We start from the raw sequence: 14,368 nt of genomic DNA, 5'->3' as shown, positions 1-14,368 counted from the left end.
TCATAGTTCGTGGTAACAATTTCAAAGTGGGTGGATTGATTTTAATCAAAAGTTAATAAGAAAGGAACAGGAGGCCAAAAATTTGAATGAAGTTGTTATTTCTCTTTGTCTTTTGAAATTTTAAGTTAATATGATTAGGTTTATTTACAAGTTTGATTTAAGAAAAAGGAGTTTGAAATTTCAATGGCATAAGGCCAAAGTTTCTACTTGAAATAAGGTCTAAGTTTGAAATCACAAGCAAAGAAAGTTTTTGAAAAGGGGGAGAGATTTTAAATTTAAGAATTGGGAGGAGATGAAGAGACTTATCCGAAGCATAAAATTAAAAGTTAAGAGTTGAAAAGATCTGACCAATGGGATACAATCCAACAGACAAGAATGTCATATAGAAAACCCATTTTCCCTTTGGACTTTGAATCATGCAATTATCAAGAAGGCAATTAGTAATATCAGACATCATGAAGATCAAAATATCAACTAAAGATAGCCACATCCAAGAAAGCAAATCCATAGCTAGCTGTCTTCTTTGTTTTCCCATGTATCAGATGAAATACTCCTTGATTAACTCAGAATAAAGCATTAAACACAAGATCAAATAACAGTTTACATCAAGACAATATGGCTGATGAGTTCAAATGAATCCCAAGATTTGCATCAGATGAAGGCTCAGTTCACAATAACTTGATCTCAGAATGTTGGCATTGGCCAAGTCCTTTTTGCATAGGGAATGTTGCATAGTTCTAAGTCCAAAAGTTCAGATCAAGATCAACAGTCCACCAAACATTTTTTTAGGGTTTTTGTTGGTTATTAAGTGTTTTAAGTTCCTAAGGCCACAAATAAAATCAAAATGCAAAAACAAATATATACAATCACAATATATGGCTCAAATGAGCAAAGTGAAAATGACATAAACATAAACGAGTTAAATGAAGTGTAAATGGCAATGAATGATAAATGACTAAAAATTAAATTGCATAAAGTAGATTACTTGAAAGTAAAGCAATATTAATAAGAGTTAGTCAAATTTTAGTCAAGGTTAATTGAATGTTAGTGATGTTTTTTCCTTTTTTATTGATTAATTCATTCTTTGGAGAACACTCAACCATCTATTCACAAGCATGAATCCTTGAACCAAGACATATTCCATTGGAAGGAAAAAAGGCCAAGTTTCCACACAATACCATTAAATATGGGAGACTTACAATCTCACTTACTAGAATGATATGCCTTTAGGGTCAAAGTTAGCTTTATGTTAAGCAATCGTAATTGGACTTATGTAGAAGTCATAACTATTTGAGGCCGAGGAATAAAAATTTAGGTGTTAATGCATGTTAGAGATATAGTATGATGAATCAAACTCCTAAAACATACCATACACTAAAAGAAAAGACCAAAAGGGATGGACCTATCTCATCCATACTTGTATTGGTTTATCTGACACAAGGTCATTGATGAACCAATTAGCCTTAGGATTTTTGAGATTTCATTGGTCAATGAAAGGAATGGGTAAGAATAGGGATGAATATGAAGGGGGATGGGAATGAGAGAAACACAAATTGGTCATGGGAGGAATTTTATCAAATTAAAATTATTCACTCATTTTCGGAGATGAAATATACACTTCATCAATCCCCTAAATCCAATGATTTTAATCCAACAAAAGTCAAATCAACCTTGACCAAGGCTCAAACAAATAGTCAAACATCACAAGACCATAAAAATGAGTCAACATAATTTTTACACAATTAATCAATTAAAAATCAATTTAAAAATACATTAAAATTCAATTTAATTTGGTCAAAATCTAAAATCTCTTCAAAACACCAAATAAATGGCCAAAAGATTTATCCTATGTCAAACAAGGTAAAAGGACCTCAGACAAAAAATTTCATGATTTCTGAAAAGTCAGAAGATTTTTAAACAATTAAAAATATGCACAAAAACATTTAATTCATGAAAAACTATCAAAATTAATCAAAAAAACAATTTTAATTCCGGAAATGAAAGAGAAAATTATTTAATGATTTTTGGTGAAAGTCCCATATTTTTTGGATTAAAAATGAAATTATTATGAATTAATCAAAATAAAGCAATTAAATGAAAAATTAGAAAATACAAAAAAACAAGGGCCATCAGATCTCCCTCATTAATTGAGGTGGGAGATCTGATGGCCACGCGCGCGCTATCCACAAAAGACCTGAGTCAAAGCACCACACTCGTGGTAATCTCAACCAAGGGCCAAGATTAAAATGTTTCGACCAGATCAGATGACTTGGGACTTGCCAACGCACCACCGAAGCCTTAGCTCCGGTCATCTTCTCTAGTGATAACCACCAGACTGGTCCAACCTCAACTTCATGAAAAATGGAAAACAAGGACACTATTTCAAAGAGAAAATACCCAGGAGCTCGAATTTGACCTCAATTTTCTTTAATTCCAAGTATATAAAAAGATACAGGGATTTGAATTTTGAGGATCATGAACTGAGTTGCTTCGATTTGACCTCAAAGCAACTCAATCTTGTTGCCTACATTGGTAGGACTTCAACCAACAAAAAATCACAAAGAATAGTGAAGAATTAGGGAGAATCGAAGAGATGAAAATTCTGAAAAATTACCTTCGAAGGAGCTTCAACCTTGCTTGATCTTGAATCCAATTGTGCTTGGCTTGGCTTCAGAAGCTTGTAGGAGGTGATTAAGATCAAAGAGAGACTTGGACTCTTGGAGTTTCAATCTCAAAACATAATGAGATTTGAAGCTCGATTTTCAAATGAAAACCTTCAAGATTATCCTTTAATGGTGAGGGTTTGGATTGCAGGTTCAAAGCTTAGGCATGAGGTCCTCAATTCTGAGCCATGAGGGTTGTATTTATAGGCAATGTCATTCATTTCCACACACTTCCAAAATTTGCTAAACTTAGTAATTCACCTGGCATGCTTGCATGGGCGTGTGGTATGCCCATCAAGTGATGCTATCAGGTCCAAAAATGCTCGGGTATCATGCTGAAATCATGTCTATGGCCATGCATTTGAATTTGAGATGTGAAAGTGAAATTCATCCAATTGCTCTCTTGAAAACCATGCGCAAGTCCTTCATTCTTTAGCCAAATGAGGTGATCTTGAACTTTTTGGAAAGGTGAGATCAAGGGGAACAACTTTCATGTTGAACATGTTTCCATTTAAAGCTTGGATCATGACTAATTTTGAGGTTGAAGTTTGGAAAATCAAACATATTTGAAAGTTTTCTAAGTACCAAGCCAAATGTTCACTTCTTCCACCTTGAATAACGCTTGCTATGGACTTCAAATGGAAAACATTCTTTCATCAAAGTTGTAGCTATTTCAAACCTCTTAAATGTGATCACAAATTTAACCTCATTTGAATTTGGCATGAAGGAGTTATGCATTTTAGAAGTTGAGGAAAACCACTTGCTCAATGGTAATGGCCCAAAATGACCTACAATGTTTCCTCTTGGCACATGCATTTTCAAGTTTAATTTGAATTTATTATGAAATTCAAAGTTGGAGAGAACATCTTGAATTTTGTCATGGAACTTGAATGTCTTTAATCTCATAAAAATTGAGCAAGTTATGATCCTTGGAAGTTGACCTCCTAACTAGGGTTCAGACAAAATGACCTATAATCTTTCACCATAAAAAATGACTTTCCAAGAAAAAATAACTATTCAATTCAAGATAAAAGTTGTTTGTAATGTCATAAGGAGTAACGTTGCTCTTAGAATCATTTTTATATGACAAAAATTGTAGGAGATAGGGTCTAGGGAACCCCAATTTTGACCAGTTGACTTTCTCTGGTCGACCACCATGAACCATCTTGCAAACTTGACATTCTATTGATTCTTGGGACTCATGAAGGATCACATATGCTTAATATGATGTAAAATGAAGTATACCTTGATGTATTTGATCAAATGATGAAGAAACTTACTGAGGAAGTCACATAAGATACCTAGATGAATTAGGGCTTCAAAGGCAAACAAACTTCAAACTCTTGATGGTTTCTTGATTAAAATGATATGTGAAGACCATGGTGTCGCAACCTGAAAAATACAGTGCGCGAAAAAACAACCGGCGAAAGAAAATGACAGAAGAGTCGCCACCGTGCGTTATTCATCCCAAAGGAGGGAAAGGAAACGCTCGAAGTAAACCTGAAAAAGGAAAGGACAAGACGGGGTCTCGCAACCAAATCTTGGGTTCGGGAGTCGGTTATGTGAAGGGAAGGTATTAGCACCCCTACGCATCCGTAGTACTCTACGGGATCCACTTTTGTAGTTCTTGTCTAAAGGGTGTGGGTTTATCTAATGTGTTATTTACTAAAAAAAAGGGGGTTAAATGAAAATGACTCGCGCGGATGTCGCATCCACTGCATACGTATCTCATCTAAATATGAGAATCAGAGTCTTCGTAGCTCGGCTACCTAGGGGTTAAGGGTAATTGTGCTCGCTAAGACATCGCGTCTTATGCCTACGTATCTCATCTGGCCTAAGAATCAGAGCAAAACGTAGTTCGGCTAACTATGGGGTTATGGATTGGGTTTTGGACGAACGACGTCACTACGCAATCTACCGGATGCTCGACCTTTGGAGACTTACTCGCCTGTAGTAGAAGGAGTTAACGTGTTGCTTTGGGTTTTAGGGTTTGGGATGCTCAAGGGCAAAAAGGCAGTCCTTGACGAAGGAACCGCGCTACCTGCAGGGATACGAACACATACAAAACAAACATGTATAAAGTAAATGTGCCAACAAGGGGCTCAGAAGTAAATAAACAAAAGAAAACAAATGCCTCCTATCGAGGTCTTCCAGCTAAGAAAGCGATAAAATGCGGAAAAGAGGTAAAAGTACCACACGGATAAAGATCCGAAGTAACAGCAATTAAAGGAGTAAGAAACCCAGGGATCTCCCAAGCTAATGCCATCAAAGAAAGGTGAGTCAGTACAGGTAATCGGAATGAACCTCCAGGGGGTATCCCACAAATAAAGTGGGAAAACCACGCAAACCATCTCTGCAAGAGTCTGTGAGCCCTCACAAAAACTCAACAAAAGGGTTAGTGAAACACGATAAGCATTTTTTTCATGGATAACAGTATGGTTTCAGAAACCTCAAACCCTGTGGCATACACTCAAAAATTAAACGGTTAAACATTCAAGGCATTGTTTATACATTCATATACATATTAAACCCATGGGCGAAAAACCTAATGAAATTCATCCATCATACCTCATACATTCAGATGATCCAAATTAAGAGCATAAAGGTAATGGGAATAAGGGCAAACCTGATTGGAGAGATCGGTTGAAATCAAATGGCACGGCTGGGTTTGCAAGGCAATGTTAGGGTTTGCGTGAGATGAAAGTGTGTGAGTCAGATTGAATTTTTCAGAGCTGCCTGGGGGTTGCTCTGAGTTCTCTGTCAGGTTTCTCTCCAGGTTTTGTCAAGGGTTTTGTTCCAAGGAAACCTCAGAGTATTTTGCTTCTCTTCCTTTTTCTGTCTGATCTCCCTCTTTTATAACCTGATTTTCATGGCTTTGTGGGCTCAAATGAGAGAGGTCCAAGTCCAAGTTTTTCTATTATATTTTATTTATTTTTTATTATTATTTTTATTTATTTATTTATTTTTGTAAAAAAATATTATTTTTTTTTTTTTTTTTTTTTTTGGTTTTTTTTTGTTTTTTTTAAAGTTTCTTGGATCTAATTCTGATTGACATGATGAAATGCAATATGAAATGCTAAATGAATGCATGAATGAGGAGGGCAAATTTTGGGGTGTTACACATGGGGATACATATATGATGTCTAGAGCTAATGTAAACCATCTCTTGATTGATATCTTTACATTGAGGGTCTTAAACCCTAGATATAAGCTTGATGGAGCATGGGTGATTACACACACTACCTACAAAAGCAACAAACTATACATTGATATATTTTTGGTATTTTGGTTAGTAAATAATTAAAAATAAATTATGACACAATCAATATGTGTTTGGTGATCTTTCCCAATGCGAACCCAATGAATTATGGGTAAGGAGGATGCCAATGTGTGATCCCTAAGCCAATGCATATGATTGAGATAGCATGAGGGATCTTAGGGTCAAAATTAGGGTATTACATGCCAGACAAGTTTAGGGCCTTTTTAGTAGAATGTAGATATTTTAATTTTAAGGTCACAAGCCCTAGACAATGGTACAAGGAAGCTAGCAAAAGCTTACCTAAAGAAACCTGTCGACCTTCATGGATTTGGATCGCCAAGCTTATGTAACTCTTGGCTATTTGTAAAGAGCCGGGGCAGAATACATAGTACGAAAGCCAAAGGGTTATAAAAGCAATATGCTATTCATCAGATACTTTCATAGAATTTTGATCATGGTGGTATTCAATGTAATTTTAAAGGTTGGCGCGACTGAACGAAAATGTGGCTTCTGTCAAAAGCGTAGGGTCAAAAGTTTCGCCCAGAGGTGATAAACTTGTAATAGCCGCCATGTTGAAAAGAGTTGGCGTCAGCATACCACAGGGAAGTTGGAAGGTATTGGTCGAACCCTCCCAGAAATAGATCGAAGCAAGAAACATGCATTGGTTAATTCGATGGACGTGCCTCGAGATCTGGATAACATCGAAAATACCAACACGTCTCCATTGGTCTTGGCGTTTGCATTGAACTTTGTTAAGCTAAGCCACATACTTCTTATTTCCAGGAGTAGGCATCGACCTGAAAACTCTAGCCTTTGGGTCCATGAACTTTACATCAATAATATCGTCCTTTTCAAAAGTTGGAGAGAGAGCAGGAGTGAAACCAGGAAAATGGGATTGAACATTTTTGGGTTGTGTTTTTGTGTCTAGATAAGGCTCATGGAAGGCAATGAGTTTGTCAGCAACGACAAATGGATGAGCATTTGGCGTTTCCAGATTTTTACCATAGCCTCATCAGTGGATGTGGGTTGAGGAATAGGTTTCATACTTTCTGCTTTAGTAAGTTGAAATGCGATAGGGTTATTGCCAATGTTGAAGGTTGTTACGTCCTTGGTGTTAGTAGAGGAAGCCATTGCAGTGAAAGAAGGAGAAAAATGAGGAGAGTAATATCGCTTTGAAGAATTGCAGAAAAAATGCACAGATGAAGAAGTAGAAAGAAAAATGTTGAACATGAAAACGTGGTATTTATAGGCAAACAAAATGGTAGCCAAAGGTCAGTCGATTGACGACAGCTGCCCGACTCAGTGGTAGTGGGAAAGTTAGTAGCGTTAGTTGAAAGCCCACGACCTAGGAGGTAGCTTCTAAAGATGGAATTTTTCTGGGAAATCGTGGCGCAGAAAAGAATAATCATTGTGCAGAGCATCATTAACAATTAGACATCCAGCTGAAATTTGGAAAGTTAAAACGCCAAGTTTCTCGATCGAAATGTCTCTCGGTCGAAACTGACCTTTTAGGGGGGGTAATTTGTTAGCTGGAAAATTTTGCCACACCGAAGGGAGAAATTAGCACAACAGAGATGCAGTCAAAAGCGGTTCAACAGTCAGGAGGAACCTAGGCCAGGTCGAAGTGAAGTCGACAAAGGGGGTGATCTTGTCGAAGTCGAAGCGAAACGTGTCATGATGGACACATATCGTTGGAAGCAGAACATGGGAAGTTACTAGAGATGTGGGTTGACAGGCTCTGTTACGTGGCACATCATGAATGGATCACAACCTCATAACAGTTATTTTTTATTACTATTTAAGTAGATGTAATTTTCATTTCTAGGGGGTGGCATTTGTAACATTGCAATAGGAAAACACTTGAAGAATCAAGCGTCTAAGAGAAATGAGTTAACTTCCTGCAAAATGTACATCTGCTTCCATAATTATTTTCAAACCATTGAACTTATCAAGTCATTTCATTTGTTTTGTTCATTTACGTCTTTATCTTGCTTTTACCCTTTTACTTTTACTTCACTTTTTCTTGCAAACATTTTTACTTATTGCTCTATTGATCCAAACACTTCACCAACAAACACACCATATATTAAACACATATTAGTCTAGGACTTTATAGTCGATCCTGCAAGTAAACCTCGATAGGAAGGCTAGAGATTGTTTGCACGTTGCGAATAATCGCACTTTTATTATTTCCAAAGGAAAAGGAAAAAGTACGAACGAAACCCAAAGCAGTTTTAAAACAAAACTAATAAAAAGAGATAGGGGTCTGGGGGTTAGTTATGTAAAAGGAAGGTATTAACACCTTAAACATCTATAGTACTCTATAGGAACCTCTTTGAAAATTTGTACATGTTTGCTTAAAAATGGTATTGTTTGCAAATGATTGAGGAGATTAGAAGAGAAATGTTTTTCATAATTTTATGTTTGCCAAAACTTTCTGAGTCTCATGCCTACGTACCAACAAAGTGCAATGGAGGATCAAAACCTCGTAGTTCATGGTAAAAGTAAAAAAGATGTTTGTTTTGATTCTTTTTAATGAAAATGCATTTTGTCATTTTAAGGAGAATACTCAACTAGTCACCCATAAGCATGAGAACTTTGCATCACCACATAGAAGGGCTCCAACTTGGATAAAGATCAACAAGTATGCCACTAGCTCTCTTAGATGGAAAAAGAATTATCATCAATATTCTGGGGATAGGAGAATTATATCTCAACTATGGAAATGACTCATGTCTAAACCTTGAGAAATTTTTTAAAAGAAAAAGTGCACAAAGGGCACAAAATAGTTCGAATGAGTTATGTATTTTTTTGTATTTTGAAATTGGGTTTGAATATGCTTAAAATGTGTTAGCATTTATTAAGAAAAAGTTTTGAAAATCACTTGACAAAAGTCAAGGTTTATTTAAAAAATAGTTCAGGTTTGAAAACAAGAAGTTTTGAAAAAAAAAAGATTTTGAAAATTAAAGAAATGGGATGAGAAGAAAAGACTATCTTAGCACATAAAGTAAAAGCTATGAAGGAAGGATCTAACCAAGAGATAGCAAGATTTATGTCATAAATCAAGCAAGAATTCCCTCATTTGGATTAAGCCTCAAGCAAGACAAATAAGCAAAGAATAATCCATGTATCAGATAAAACCAGGATAACCAAGCAAAGTCTTCAAAAAGAAGTCCAAAGTCAAAGGTACCAGATGAATTACAAGGTCTCAAATTATAAACTTCCAAATCAAGGGTCAAGGTCCTAGTTCTAAGTCCATAACTTCATAAAATGTCAAGGATAGTAACCTAAAGTCCATGGATCAAGAGAAATAATGTTTAGGGATTTTTCCTTTATTAATGTATTTAAAAATAAAAATAAAGTCCAAATCGATAGAGAGCAAACAACATAAGCACAGACAACATGATATGGGGAGAACTGAAGAGATGAAAATTCTGAAAAATTACCTTCGAAGGAGCTCCAACATTGCTTGATCTTGATCCCAATTGTGCTTGGCTTGGCTTCAGAAGCTTGTAGGAGGTGATTAAGATCAAAGATCGGCTTGGACTCTTGGAGTTTCAATCTCAAAACAGAATAAGATTTGAAGCTAGATTTTCAAATGAAAACCTTCAAGATTATCCTTTAATGGTGAGGGTTTGGATTGCAGGTTTAAAGCTTGGGCATGAGGTCCTCATTTCTGAGCCATGAGGTTGTATTTATAGGCAATGTCATTCATTTCCACACACTTCTAAAATTTGCTAAATTTAGAAATTCACCTTGCATGCTTGCATGGGTGTGTGATAGGCCCATCAAGTTATGCTATCAGGTCCAAAAATGCTTGAGTATCATGCTGAAATCATGTCATGTGGCCGTGCATTTGAATTTGAGATGTGAAGGTGAAATTCATCCAATTGGTCCCTTGAAAAGAACCCATGCGCAAGTCCTTCATTATTTAGCCAAAAAAGGTGATCTTGGACTTTTTGGAAAGAAGAGATCAAGGGGAGCAACTTTCATGTTGAACAGCTTTCCATTTTAAGCTTAGATCATTATGAGTTTTGAGGTGGAAGTTTGGAAAATCAAACATATTTGAACATTTTCTAATTACCAAGCCAAATGTTCACTTCTTCCACCTTGAATAACTTTTGCTATGGAATTCAAATGGAAAATGTTCATTCATCAAACTTGTATCCTCTGGTCACAAATTAAACATCATTTGGATTTGGCATGAAGGATTTATGCATTTTAGAAGTTGAGGAAAATCACTTGCTCAATGGTAATGGCCCAAAATGACCTATAATGTATCCTCTTGGCACATGCATTTTCAAGTTGAATTTGAACTTCTTCTAAACATAAAGGTTGGAGAGGACATCTATAATTTAATCATGGAACTTGAATGGATTTCATCTCATAAAAATTGAGCAAGTTATGATCCTTGGGAGTTGACCTCCTAACTAGGGTTCAGACAAAATGACCTATAATCTTTCACCATAAAAATGACTTTCCATGCAAAAATAGCTATTGACTTCAACATTAAAGTTGTTTGGAATGTCATAAGGAGTAAAGTTTCTCTTGGAATAATTTTAATATTGATCGCGACTTTATGAGTTTATCGGGGTATTAACTGCAAGTGCACAGTCTAATCGCGTAGTTTTAAAAGATATCGATCCCACAGGGACTTAATGAATCGATCTACCGTTTGTCTAGGGTTACTGCGTAAAGCTAAGGCGGATGATACTTTAATGATTAGGGGGAAAAGTAAAACTAAATTTGGATCTAGATAAAATATCAAATAATATGGATATCAGTATGTAGTTCGTCGTAATTGGGGAATCAAATCTTCGTTAGTCTTTTTCTTAATTTTAAAATAAGTCTTTTCAGTAGACACTATTTATTAAAAGTCTTTTCCTCAAACTCTCGCTCTGTTGAATTAGACTATGACTTTATATTTTAACATACACTCTCACTATTTCGTTAAATCTAAAATCACTTTTTGAAAATAATAGAATCTATAGAAACTCCTTTTGAGAAAATACTAACCGTTTAAACACCCTCGTCTCAAACTCTCGCTCTGTTGACTTAGATTATATGATTAAACTTAAATGCTTAACTCTCGTCCTCACATTTAGCTTTTAAAAATAATTTTTGAAAATGATTAGAATTTAATTAACCTTAAAAATTGCTTTCGCCCTGATTTAAAGTTAATGTTCAATTTACACTGTCTAGTTAAAAACTCAAACCGTCGTTCTATTGATTTTAACTTCTTTATGTCTTTTACTCTCGTACAAAAACCTTGGTATTAACTTTGTAAATTGAGACCAGAAAAAGAGTGACTATATTTTGAAATAAATTTAAAACCAACTCAATTTGAATTCCTTTATTCCGCTTACTTTACATACCGATATCTAAATTAATTAGCCAGACATGATAAACATGCACAAATAATAATCATGCATAAATACGGCCATATCAAACAAACAATATATATAAATAGCGGAACAAAGCATATGTAAATTAAAACAATAAATTAATTAATGAATGAACCTGGAAAAATACTAGAATTCTGGATTTTATCTCCTAGCTTCGATGCTCGAACACTCCACCACAAGTCGGTTGGATTTGTTCTTCACAATTCTCAATCAGATAGGAAAGTAAAAACAAGAAAATAAAATACTATGATCTAACGTAAGGTTAGATCCAGTAAAATTACACAATAATTTCCGGTGTAGAAACTATCGCGAGAAAATAAACTGTATGTAGGTACTTAAGCTGATCTAACATGCTGAGGTCTTTAGAGTGTTGGGGCGGTAATAATTTTGTCTTAATTTCACTCAAGTTTTATAAAATAGGCAACCTTTATACTTATTGAGTGTGTTGAATTTTGTTATGGCTCAAGAAAATTGAGGAGAATAGATAATAAAAATTTTCACACTAGGGACTTGACTTAAATTTTTTTTTTATTATTGAAAGGGAAATAACATACTCGAAAGGGAAATATTGAAAGGGAAATAAACATAACTGAAACAAAGTTTTCCCCCCTACACTTAAATGAAACATTGTCCCCAATGTTTCAAAAAAAGCGAAAAAAAGGAAAAAGATGGAACCCAAACTCAATTCTGCCAGCGTCCTCTTGTTCTCGGACCTGGTGATCGTTCACGTACTGCCAAGTCATCAAACCTGTTAAGCAAGTCAGTGAACCTCTGGTCAGTTATTGCATTCCTTTTTTGTTGTTGTTGTTGCATATGGCGCATCAATTGCATTACTTCGTTATTCTGCGCATGCATGGCATCAAGCCGTTGGGCTTGATGTTCAATAGCATCCATGATGTCATCATTTGTTGCAGGCCTTCTTCTTCAACGACGTAGGGAGGATGGACCAGCTACAGTATCGGAAGGATTATGTGGGACATAATGTTGTTCAGGACCTTGATCACCTTGCTCCATTTCGTCAAACTCGTCTGGGGACGGGTTTGCTTGTGTAGGCATGGTAGGTTCGGGAGCATTCAAATCGTAGATGAATCTGTTGGGGTTAGTAACATCGGTGAGTGCAATGTTGGGCATAACGACGCTTGCGATTTCTTGGTTATTCACCATAAGATAATAATTCCCGCCTACCCTATTTTTGATTAAGCGGCAGGAGCGACAATAGCTGATATCCATAAACAGGGGTGGAAAAGATTGCAAATTCTGAAGTCGGTCCCCTAAATTTAAACCGAGTGCGATGGTGGTTATTAATCCTCCAATCACAAAAGGTTGATTGCCTCGAGCACAAAGGGTACGGATATGGTGAAGTAAGAAAGAGGCGGCGTTTACCTCTGTATCTGCTGAAAAGATGCAGTGTAGGAAGAATAATTCTTTCGCGTTAACTTTGCTGTTGTTGGATCTTCCAAAGATGGTGTTTTGCAAAATAAGGATAAAATACCGGATAGTGGGGTTGTGTATGTGTGAAGCAAGTAATGCATCCCAATTAGTGGTTACCACACCGGATATTTTTCTAAAAAGTTCGAATGCGACCGTGTTCCAATCTGAGTTTGGAGGGATTCTTGGATAGACGTCGTCTCCTTCAGGAAAATGTAGCATGACACTCAACTGTTCTTGAGATAGTGCGTACTCAGTGTTGAACATACGGAATTTTGCGACACCGGTTAAGTACTCGTCCTCACCGGTTGGAGTGGTGTATGAATAAGAGCTTAAAAACTCCAAGGTGAGTGATGGGTATGTTGGGTGATTTTGTGTGCACAGAAAAGTTAAATCGGATAGCCTAAGCAGCCAATGCACACCTTGATGTAATCCTAATTCTTGTAAGCAATTGAAATCTGGGTACCTGGTAGATGTGACACCGCGTTGCTGGAAACGAACAAACTGCTCCCGTTGATAGTTACTATCTTCAGATCAGAAAATAATATTTCCAAATTGCATTTGATGTTGGTTCTCCGCCATTTTGAGTGGTAGGTAGAAAAAAGGAGAAAGGAAAAGAGGATGAATTTTTTTTTATTGAATGGAATGATGTGGTATAGGAAGAAATGTAGTGAAGGTATTTATAGGAAGAGTTTTAAAATTGGGAAGAGGAGTGGGTGAGAAAAAATTAATGGGGATAGAGAGGTGAGTTGAATGGGGATAAAGAGGTGAGATGAATAGAATAAAGGTGAATGGAAAAGGGGAGTAACGGTCGTGACAACGGTCAAAAACATTTCACGAGAAAGCAGGTTGTCACGCTCGTGACAACATGCGTGACGGGCGTCATGGAGGTGTGGCGACCGTGACAGCATGCGTTACGCTCGTCACGCCTCTGATCATGCAACGGTCAAAACGTTCGTGACAGCATGCGTGTTTTGTTTTATTATTTTTTTTATTTTTATTATTTTGGTTTTGTTTATTATATTTGCTACTTTACTACACCATAGAATATATATTTTTTTCTCTAATAAGCCATGTAAGTAGTAGCATACAATATATATCATCATTGGTAATTTTAGATAGTGCATAAATCAAAATGAAATTTAATTTAACCAATAATGCCAGTAGCTTCATAAAAATAAACATAATGTAATATTTGACTGAAGATAAAATAAAACATGCGAAAAATAAATCCTAAGATTAAAAATATTGTCAAACGAAACTATAAATTTCCTAAGACTAAAACTAGTTAACTGCAATTCTTCTAGCCACTTGTAGAATCTGGCGTCGGAGGAGCAAAGGAGTTGACACGGTGTAGCAACTCGTGAAATTGATTTGTCATTCTATTCATGTATTCCAAAAATTCATGTCCCATCATAGTTAACTCTTCTCTAATGGCATCTTGTTCTGACATCAAAGCTTGAATAGCGGTATTATAATCAGTTCCGGGCATATGATGTCTAAGATCAGGTACTGCCGATTCTGCGGACGGGATAGGATGGGGTGGAGAGGCAGCATCATGGTAACCAGTTGGTGTCTGCGGATCAGACTCAGCATTAGGAATCTGGTTGTCA

Source organism: Lathyrus oleraceus, chromosome 5 (genome assembly GCF_024323335.1).
Source record: "Lathyrus oleraceus cultivar Zhongwan6 chromosome 5, CAAS_Psat_ZW6_1.0, whole genome shotgun sequence".
Lineage (NCBI taxonomy): Eukaryota > Viridiplantae > Streptophyta > Magnoliopsida > Fabales > Fabaceae > Lathyrus > Lathyrus oleraceus.
Note: the sequence above shows the minus strand (reverse complement) of the source record.